We start from the raw sequence: 11,923 nt of genomic DNA, 5'->3' as shown, positions 1-11,923 counted from the left end.
TGAAATTAAAGATACCACAAAGTCTGACACATCTGTTTCATACTTGGATATTTTACTAGAAAAAAGACGTCAATGGTAACCCAACAACAAAACTTCATGATAAACGTGATGACTAACTTCTCAATCGTCATCTTCCCTTACTTATGCAGCAATATACCCCTATCACCCGCAAACGGGGTTTATATCTCAGTTGATTCGTTACGCAAGAGCATGCTCTACGTACATGTATGAACAATTTCTAAAACAATTATTGACAAACAAGTTGATGAAACAAGAATTTCAACAGTCTCGTTTAAAGTCACCATTTCGTGAGTTCTATGGTCGATAAAATGACCTTGTCAGCAAAAAAATTCATCATTAAGTCAAATGCTGACTGACCTTTTTTCATATTAATTGATAGGCCATTATTTAAACACTGAATTGTCGATGGAATTTTCCGTTATTTCCCGATGTTTGTGACCGGTCGGTAGGGATGCTCACTCCTCCATGGCACCTGATCCCACCTCTGATGTTTAAGAGGTCCTTGTTTGCTCTGCTCCTGATTAGTATTGTTTGAATGTTCTTATTGAAATGCCTTCTGTAACATATTGAAATCCCCATATTGTTGAAAATGATCTTTTACAAAATCACATTGACCCGCACTATCTGCTAATCTACCTGCTATGTAGTCAGACTCAACCAATGCTGACAATCTTCTCTAATATTCCGCAGTTCCTTCTCCATACCATCCAACATGGTTCATAATTTGTCCTACATTGTCAACTGACCCAGACAAAGCTAGGGTCACAGCACACCCCTCTCTGAAACTATGAAGAGTCTCACCATCATATGTTCCTAACAGAGAGAGATACTGAATTAATCTTTCATACATTACTAAATATGTCACTCTTTGACCTATGACTCTACCATTCTCTAAAACATCTCGAAAAAGAAAACCATTTGCCAGATCCACACCCATACTTTTACAACCTTGAACATACCTGTGCAAACCAATCACTGAACAAACTGCCTTATCTCTGCATCTCTTGATAACAAAAACATGAGTTTTATGTTTCTTTCCTCTTAGAGTTTTCCCAAATGTTTGTTTTATTACTAAACCAGAATTGTCATCCAGTTGCTTTATCTCCTGTCCTACAAGCATTGCCAAGTCATTTGCCCTATTTCCTCCCAAAAAATTGTAATTTCACCCAAGCCTGATCCCTAAGAAGCACATATCTTTCCCTTGGTGAAATATCAATCCGGTCTAATTCATTATCTACATGTATATATGAAGTGATTTTTCTTACTTTCCCTAGAATTATTGGCTTTGTTTGCTTAGGAACCACGTGTGCCGCTGCTTGTTCTTCTTGAATAACACATATATTCTTTAATGCAATGTGCAGCTGCAGGGTTACCTGTAACATTTATCTCATCCCAGAATTTCGTTGCAAAACTGTATAGTCAAATTAACAAGAACGTTTTTGTTAAAACGTATTTATAATATTTTTTTTTGCTCTGTTTATAAATGGAGGTTAATAAAACAAGAAAAGATAATTTTAACTGTTTTTGAAAATATTACAATACATATTGCAATACATTAAAAATATCGCAGTATATTGCAATACAAAATTTCCTACCGATACCTAGCCCTATTGTTGAATTATCACAACACGCTTATAGACTGAACACGTCGTGTGTTTAGATCTATCTGGTGATAATATGATTGGCTATATATAGGAAACCCCTTTTAGATTGATTAATTGTATATTGTTTTACGTCCCGTTCGAGAATGTTTCACTCATATAGAGACGACACCATATACCGGTGAAGGGCTTCAAATTTAGACCTTTACTCGGCACTCAGGGCCATTGAATGAATATAGTGAAACGTGGCCTCGGTTTTTAAGGTCTTATCCGAATGACCCGCAACTTTCACTTCAAAGTGCCGAGCTCTTGGCAAAGGAACAGTTGCTACCTATTTTTTATCGACTTTGGTCAGTCGCGGCCGTGATTCGAACACACGACCTCCCGGTCACGGAGCGAGCGCTCTACCGACTGAGCTACCGTGACGGTAACCTCTTTTAGATCAAGAACAGAAAAGCTTTGACGTTCGCTTCGTGATAGGGAGGCCCGGGTTCGATTCTCGTTCGCTATGCCGCGTCAAACTTATGTAACGTTTACATAGTATTCTAACTGTTCCTTCGCCAAGCGCCCTGCACTAGAAATCAGGGTTCTTTCAGTGAAAACTTATAAACAAAGGTACCATGTCACAGTAGGCGTTGGTACGATAAAGAACCGTTACTGCTCAATGGCCCTAGGTGCCGCGTTTAGGTTTTAACTTGAAGCTGCTCACCGGTGTAAGGTGACGTCTCTATAAGAGTTTTGGAAGAGGCGTCTTTACTCATCATTACCACGCACCTAGTTTATCTAAAGGGATTTTCAATATGTGATCATTAGAGTCACGCTTTCAGCCATGTTGGCTCTTCAGACAGTTATGAAAAGTATTCAGCTAACAGTATAGATTTTAATTAATTTGGACTGTAGCAGTCTGTTTTTATTTAATATTACCAGTATGCAGTTATTTTTTGATAAGTTTTTGATAAAAATATGTATTATAAGAAGAAATACACATCCGAGTAACCGAGTACCATTTTCAGTATTCCATACTCGGACGTTCGATCGAGTACCCGGTTAACCGGGTACTCGTTGACATCCCTTATATACATACATACATACATACATATATATATATATATATATATATATATATATATATATATATATATATATATATATATATATATATATATATATATATATATATATATATATACTCATGGGATGCAAGCAAAAAAACATACCACATACATTGTAACTGATGATTAGTATTACGAAGTGGCGTTAAAGAAGGAGGAGTTACTTTGCTTCCTCTCCAACATACATAAATTGAGAGTAAAAAACTAATACGCAGTTATCTCTGGACTTTGCCGACCGTCGCCAACCCTGAAATGAACGCGTTTCTCATTTCTAAAGGTTTTTAAGTAAAACTTATCTAATTCGAACATCACTGGTTCCATATAGAAAATGGTCGGATTAGACAACATTCCGGATTAGACAACATTTCGGATTAGACAACATTTTAAAGAAATGAATTTACTGAAATGGACTTAACGTTAATATCTGATTAAGCAAGATTTGGGATTATACATCTGCATTAGACAAGTTTTACTTGTATTATATAATATAGTTTAAAAGTGGAGGGTGGTCAGAATTTTATGGGGGTCATTTTTCAGCGTGTGTGGAGTCGTAGAATTACCGGCCTGAAAGGGTTTTCTACGGTTGAAAAATGACCCTACTTGCCGTAGAATATTGACCGGGGGTCAATTTGACCCCCGGTCAATATTCTACTTGGGTCACTTTTCGTCCTTACACCGGCATTTCCGGCGGAAATAATTTGCATAGATTTGATCTATCTTACGTCTGTATTAGGCCAAAATTTCTGTAAAAAGAGAAAACTTGGAAATTCACTTTATTTGCATCACTTCCTGTCACGACCCGAAGTGATTAAAACGTACGATTTTCTCATAATACAGATAAATTGATCACTGCTGATCGGTCTTGAAAGTTTAAGACTTCCTTCTTGTACTGTTGCAGAGCACTTGCGTGAACAAATTCTCATTTTGAGGACAGGAAAACACATGACCGGAAGTGAATTCTACAAAAATATTTGACGCTATTCAAGACATTTGCAGGCTCAATAATATATATAAAATCATTCAATAACTTTATTTGCAAGCGTTATTTATGGGAGAGTTAAACATCCAAATTTCGTAGTATTTCTCTTATAACCGGAAGTTGTCGTTTTTTTCCCGATAGGATTATTATATTCGAAACTACAGGATAGATGCAATAAAGGGGTGCAAGTTTTGATTCAAATGAAAAAGAATGAAATTTTCGATTTCTTTGTTCACTTTCTGTGACCACCGGAAGTAACGATTGACGGATTTAAACCAGCACGTTCTTGTTACGATCTATCATTCCTGAAACGTTTTGTCCTTTCTGAGATTTCGTCCGGATATGATCTCTAGTATCCAGTCATTCCGATGAAGTAGCATTACTTCTGCAATGATGGGTATAATCGAATAAAACTCATTAAAAAAAATCTAGGTCAATATTGTTAAATTTTAAGATAAGTGAAGTATTCTTGATTTTTATCCGTCTAATTATATCCATTGGCAAGTAATAAAAAAAATGAATTTATAAATCATATTCTCTCTCTCTCTCTGCGTAATGCACAAAATATAGAATTTTTAAAAGTTATTCAAGCTTTTTAAAATGAATGTGGTCGATTTCTTTTCAAGAAAATTCTTAGTTTTTATAAAGAATTATATTTTACATATGAAATATTAAATGTCAGTAAATTTCAGTTTTTGACACTACTAAATAATACAAATAATTGTAATTTGGGATTTTTACAAAATTTTGTATATGAGGATAAGACTACCTAAGTTTTAAAACTTGTGTATGCTCCTTTTGACTTTTTTGTCAATAAAATGTTCAATTCAATGAAAAACGGGCACATGTTCTCTGGTTATCTGATAATATTATTTATTGCCTATTGCCACGTGCGTCAGGCAGTATAAGATTTTTCCATGGTCCGAAACTAAACGATCATTCTTAATGAACTAGATTTTGTGCAAGCTGATTTACATCAGAATTTGTTACCTGCATTTAAACAAATAAGTTTGTAGAAGAAAGAATCATATAACTGATGCAAAATAATGATGTGTTTAATTCCTTCATTTCTTTTTTTTTTTTTTTTTTTTTTTTTGCATGTTTATTCTTTGCGATTCTTTGTACGCACATGTCCGTGTAACATTTTTTCTGCGTTTCTAAACTACTGGATCAGTCCGTTCAGTTTGCCGTCTACGAAAGGGATGACAAAATCATTTCGCGCCAAATGCCACAAGTAAATTATCTTCGCGCCTTTTTCTTGGATTGTTCTATTAAATGGGTGTGATAACTTCTATGGAAATAAATAAAGTTTATTCTTTTAACCTGATTCTTAAGCTTCAGATTTTTTTATTAACAGTAAATTTTATCTCATTTTTAAAAGAACACATTGTATATGGGCAGGCAACACTAAAGCAATGGATTTACTGATTATTCTTACTATTTATCCCATAAGTGGACTAGTCTAATGATAAACAAACTCCCTCCACCTAGTAAATGGGACATCTCTTCTTGATTCAGTCTGTTTTCCACCTTTTCTTTCAATATTACATTAATTAATAATGTGCGTTACAAGGATAGGTTTTTAAAAAAGCTTAGAAAGTCAGCCAGTAGCATATTATTTCATGCTTTGTGATGAACAAAGGTTTCCTTTTAATACAGTGACAAGAGTGTAGGTCAGTATCCCAAGTGTATACGTTCCTGCTCCTGTTCTTTCAAGTATTGGGAAATGTAGTCATCATTTCCTAGACCATCACCATTGCAACTGAAAATACCATCTTCTCCCTAAAATCATGGATACAATGAACCGCCGATGCTAGTCTACCATGCTCATTTCAATATTCAATATCATTGGTACAGCTCTGAGGATAATGACGTCATCACTTTCGCGGTGACGTATTACACTTGGGATATTCCCCTACCCGTAGAGGAATGGGCTTCACTCCCGTAAGGTTCTAAGTAAAGAATCGGCAAAATGAAGAAGACATCATGATCTGTACTGGTTTTCATTTCATAAAAAGCACGTTCTCATAATTATGAGAAAGGTCCTGAAATCGATTGAAAAGAAAAACTAAACAATTTTAAAACTGTATTTTTTAAAAAAAGATGTATTTTAAACTCATTTATAATACATGTACATATGGTAAGACCATCATCGCGAGGGGGGGGGGGTGTTATTAGTATCTTGTTTTGCGCTAGCTATAAAGTGTACAGGCCATTTACTTTGAGTTCTAGAGCAGCAATGAAGCATTTTTGTCTCAAACACTTCAAGACAACTTTCCCATTTAAAACTGTTCATAATTTACTTCGTCGTCGAGAACGACGGAAAACAGACCAGTCAATAAATAGAGGCCGTCTCATCAATCTATCATCAATCTATCACTGACCAGAGAGAGTGCATGAAGAAGCGCGCCCTCTTGTAAGATAGTACATGTAATATGAATTTCTTTAAAACGAATCATCTAATTTTCCCAGAATTATAATCTACGCTAGCGCACTTGCAGTTTCATCCCCACGTAACTAGTCAGCCCGTGGGCTAACTAATAAATGACCAAATAGTGGCATGTCTTAGATATTCGTTAATCTGTAGTATTTGGTTATGACATTTGAGAAAGTCAATTGTAGATCTTGTGTAATGAAGTATCACAACTATGTCGCTCCTTGATGACGGAAACGTTTAGCACCTTTCTTGCTTATACGTTCCATAGATATTAATTGATTAGTCAGGCAAGCTTTTTGAAAAGCTATTACTTGTGTTAATCAAGGGTCTATCTGGCCATATGTAAAGTGAAAATGAAAGTACACCCGAGGATATAAAAGCCATACACAGTGGGGCCTGGGGATCTTGCGATAAGTGGACAATGTTTTTCATTCATGCTTGAATATATATTTGATTAATGTCTGAATGGCACATTCGGGAGCTTTTAGTCACGAAATCAACATAGCCAAGGGCAAAAAGGATTGAGAAAATGAACTTAATTCCGTGAAATTTCAAACCTATACTCTTATGGTCTATTGTTTGCAAATAAATATGAATTGCAATTCCTTCGAGAAGTTATTTGAGCTTTTCTAATATATTGTCATGAACGGATTTGCGCTAATGATGATATTCTGATACATTCTTCCCTGTTTTACATGGATGATGAAGGTATCCTTATATATTACTTTTCAGTTACTAGTGCAGACTTTATCAAAAGTAAAATAAACATGATCTAGTATTTCAGCACTTGATAGTTTTAAAATCGCTAGTATTTTGTACTCGTGCTGGAGTTTCTCATGGACAATGTCAATGTAGTCTTTAAGTTTTGGAGGCCAGGTCTTCCAACAATCTGTTGAAATTCCGATGGGCACTAATTGCGCCCCTTCATTATCCGGCCTGCATTTGTACTCCTACAGAATCAGCAGAATTTATTCAAACACTTCTACTTGAGGAAAAAAACTCTTGCAGTGGCCTTCAATTTTACATTTAAATATATCGACGGCGTCTTATCAATTAACAATACTAGCAGTTACTTTCATTCATATATCGACTCGAAATAAAAGACAACATAGACTCTGCCAAATGTGTTTCATATTTTGGTGTTTTACTGACTATTGACGATAATGGCCAACTAACAACTAAACTGCATGACAAACGAGATGACTTTGACTTATCCATTCTTAGCTTTTTTTATTTATGTATTAATATTCTACCATCATTTGCATATGGTGTTTATGCCTCCCAGCTTATTCAATACTGACAGTGTTACTGACAATAAGTTGAGGTTACAGCCTCGTTCAAAGTAAGAATTTCGAAAAAAAAATTATGGTCGTCGAAATGAACATTGTTTGCAAACACAACCTATTACTGAGTCCTATTTTGACCGACGTGTTTCATACTTATTGTTAGGTCATTGTTTTAAGGTATTCCATCCCTAATAGCAGCAGATTCAATGAAACTGAATACATAACAGATGTGTAGGGGTTGAATACTCAGTTTATTTAGACATAATTTCCATTTATTACGTATTAGCATGTAAGGGTGGGATGTGTCCTAATTTATGACCTTGAATTTTGGTAAGAATTATCTCCCTCTGTTTTAAATTAATAAAAAAAATCAATTAAAAAAACTTATCTGGTATAAAAAAAAATTGTTCTCCATTGTCATTCTATTTCTGATGTTTTAATGCATCTTTCCACCACAGTATTTATTGATGTTCTTATTATTTTTATTTTTTAAAAAATCACCTGTCCCCATAGACTTCAATGCAATCTTTGTTAAATAATTACTGCTTAGTTAATAACATTTTTGAAACTTGGTAAATCCTTTTCTATTGTAAAATGCTTTAAATTAATATCAGAGTATTATGTAAGTGATGGACATTGCAGGATAGAGAATTTGGTCCTATTAGGGATGGAAAACCTTAAACTAAACTTGACTATAGATTACTTTGTCTATCTGATCAATACATAGGGTGTAAAATGTAAACCTAACAAACAATGATCAATCTCATAAATCCAGTAAACAAACCAAATCGTGAACAGGGCAAAAACACAGACCCCTTGAAACACCAGAGGTGGGATCAGGTGCCTAAGATGAGTGAGCATCCCCTGTTGACCGGTCACAGCTGCCATGAGCTCTATGCATTGATCAGGTATACGATGTACTCTGTGATTAAATTTAGTAAAAAAAAAAGCAATAACTTAACAAATGGTGTCAAAAATGTCAGATAAAATACGACCCAATGCCAGGTTCTATTTACAAATGACTGGTGTGCCCGATCGACAGGTGATGCTTACTTCTCCTAGACACCTAATTCCACCTCACGAGTTTCCAGGAGTCTGTTTTATGTCCTGATTATAAATTTGTATTGTTTCTGAGAATTATAATTTCTTTTTATTATCTTCACTTTTTTCAATTTGCTAAAGAAGAAAAATATAGACCTATCTCTTAATAGTTGAACTTGAAAAGAGCAGAACTAAAAATAAATTATTTGATTAAATGTTCATTGGAGGTCCTGATAAAAAATAATATAATGTATTACTGGCATTAATTACAGCCATCTTTTTGTGATTTGAAATTTGTAAATAATTTTCATTAAATTTTAATAATAATACGAAGAGGTTTGGATTTGTTTTGTTTTTTTTACCTATTGGGGTTGTTTTAGTACTAGTACTTCATCTCCCAGGTAACAATTATTTCATCATTGGGAAAATGAATACTGACATAAAAGGTTGCAAAATTATTGCTACAAATATAATATGAATGAGTTTAAGCTATCAGAGCAGGTAAATTCCCAAGTGGATGTCCGTTTTCAATTGATAAATTTTGCATGAATGGATAATACAATACTGACTTTTTACTTATCTTCGGATGCAAAAATAATTCTTAAAATAATAGTTAATCCTTCATTGACCAAACTTGAATAGAAATTGCATCTAGGTTTGCATAGCATGCTGCATGTGACCTACATCTTTTGGATAAGTAATCAGGATTAAATATCAGAAAGAAATCTTTTTCCAACTGATTAAATATTTATCGACATTCTTCAATCAATTGCATCGGGTTATAAATAGAACAATTACTGTATACAACCTTATTTTACATTTGAAAGACTGCATGGGTTAAGCTTTCGAACAGTTCCATCCTTATTAGTCATGGAACAGTGTCTATTCTTACCTGTCAATTTTAAACACAATACGAAATTGATTTCTTCAATAAGATTTTTCTCATATTGCAATGTGGTCTGAACATAAAGTTCTGATTAGCACAATTTATTACTAGGTATTTGTATCTTTCTTTCCACTTTTCGGCTTGTGTATCAAATTAATTGCTTCATAATGGGGCATTAATCTTAAGATAAACTGGACAAATATTTTTCATGTATATAGGCCTATATGTATATACCTCTGACATCCTGACAATGTCTGTGTAGGATCTAACGTCCAAAACTAAGGATCTATGTCAAATATCGACTAATTCAGAACATCTAAAGGTATTAATGGTTTAATAAGGTTTGCAATAAGTTCACGGGCTTGTAGCTAGGATCCTAAATAGTTCAAAAGAGGATAATGTACAGGTAGAATTACAAAATGCGTACCACATTTCAAAGAAGGAAAAAATATTGGTAGCAAGCAGTCTCTTTAAAAAAAATCGATTCTCCTCAAGATTAACAAGACAAATAAGGAATATGTTTTCTAGAATGGATTAAACAAGTTCCTAATATAATTAACCTGAATTTTCATTCTATAAGCCAATTTATATAATTATTAATCTAAGAAAAAAGTTGGAAAATCTGGACTTTGCTATTTTTGTATAAACGTCAAAAGATAACTATCCATTTGAGATAAGATATACTCTAAATAATAAATGCGTAGTAAAATTGATACAAAAAAAAAACGTATCGAAATATATGTATTAAAGTACTGTGTAATAATTTTCACATTATTCAAAACTGAATAAAAAAGTGAAAATAAATTTTTACTATCATATTTTCTTTTTATATATCAGCTAGAGCCAAAAAAATCATGTACAATGTACTATATTTCTCTCTACATTTCTAATAACAAATTACATTGAATGAATTCTAGATAATTATGGATCTATTAAATTATAATTCACATTTTGAAAATCATTCATAAAACAAGAATAGTGTTCATGACTTAAAAATGGTTATTGAGTATATGAGTGATTTTTTAAGTTAACCAAAGGTTGATGGTAGCTTTGGAGAGAGGTTCCTGGAATTAATTCACAATGAAAATTTTGTTTTGGATTTGATTATTTAAAATTCATTCCAGGAGCTTACAGTTCCTCATAACTAAACTATAACACAAAACATGCAAAATAAAAAAAATGAAAATGAATCTTGCATTAAAAAAAAACAAATCAAGACAGTTCAAAATAGAACAAGAAAAGCTGGAAGTTGAAGTGGGAAAATTTTCAACACTAATCATGTCGGATACACCACTTCACAAAGTGGAAAATTGTTTCATATTGTGGGATATTGTCAGTTTCATGCAAATTTATTGTTTCACCTTAAGTTAAATGGACTGTTTTATGATTCTAAGACTATTTAACTGACCATCTCTTGATCTTGAGTTCCCAGGGGGAAAGATTGGCCCTTAGTGATACGACCATCACCGATAGCCATTGCTGTGAAACAGTCCGAAATATGTACAGATAGTTCAGATAAAATAACTGAATACACTAGGCGTCAATTCGTTATTTCAAGTGTGTAAAACCCCTATTGATCAGTTCTACAAGTATTATAGATAGGTAGTATCAGTTATAGGATTTGGCTCTCAACAATCCATCAATTATTCATGATTGAGCAATTATACGTTTAATAACATAATGTGCAGCAATTATATCAGAATTATTGAAGAGGGCTACTAGTTTTTGTTATATAACCATTTAGTCTCGGAGATTCTTTTTTGATAACAGTAACACATCAGGTGACTGCTATTTACACTATAGTTCGTGCTTCTTTTTGGAAATTAATACAGTAGAATTCATCAATGAAGAAAAATATTGAAATTATCCATGACTTGGTGAGTAAATTTTTAATGGACTTATTTCATTGAGAGTGGATACTTTGTGTACTCATCTGAACTTGTCACTAAAAACGATTGTACTGTTGCAATAACGGTGAAGAACACTCCCTATAAGCGCTCTCCATGATTAGTATGTGTATTATGTTTTAAAAAAATATCTTCCTGCCAATAAATTGTTCACGCTTCAGATGACTGTCGATAGACTCTCCCGGAGGAGGACTGGAAGCATGGAAAATGATTGAAATTCACCTTAAGTTTGTATTTCCTTAGATAATTGATGTCCCATATGTAATTGAACAAAAGATAAAATATCATGGAAATTAATATAGCAAGAATTTGAACCGTTTGATCGCCCTAGCTTAATATCTGTAGGAGTATACCATGTTTGTTTCTGAGAAAAAAAAAATGACACTATATATATTCATTAAAGAAATTCCCAGCATTGGTCACAGTCTTTTCTTGAGGTCACAGTCCTTGTCAAAGGTTGAAATATATGTATAAATAAATTTTTTAAAACTTCTGCTTTCAAATCAAGGATAGTGACCTTAGCAAGATTATTATTTTACCTTGTTCTTTTCTGAAACAGGATCGATGAGGAGGGGTATATTGTTTTGTGTCTATCTGCCTCGTTGTCGGTTTGTTTGGGCATTACAACCCCCCGAAAAACTTTGATCTGTGCA

General features: G+C 33.6%; 1 pseudogene; it reads right to left on the bottom strand.

The window, feature by feature from the left end:
* Positions 1 to 562: 562 nt before the first annotated feature.
* Positions 563 to 10,840, bottom strand: LOC133196152 (uncharacterized; annotated as a pseudogene).
* Between the last annotated feature and the right edge of the window lie 1,083 nt (positions 10,841 to 11,923).

This window comes from Saccostrea echinata, unplaced genomic scaffold (genome assembly GCF_033153115.1).
Source record: "Saccostrea echinata isolate AGI-Se365-2 ecotype Australia unplaced genomic scaffold, CSIRO_AGI_Sech_v1 ptg000030l, whole genome shotgun sequence".
NCBI lineage: Eukaryota > Metazoa > Mollusca > Bivalvia > Ostreida > Ostreidae > Saccostrea > Saccostrea echinata.
The sequence above is the reverse complement of the archived record's forward strand: the minus strand, read 5'-3'. Positions and strand labels throughout refer to the sequence as shown.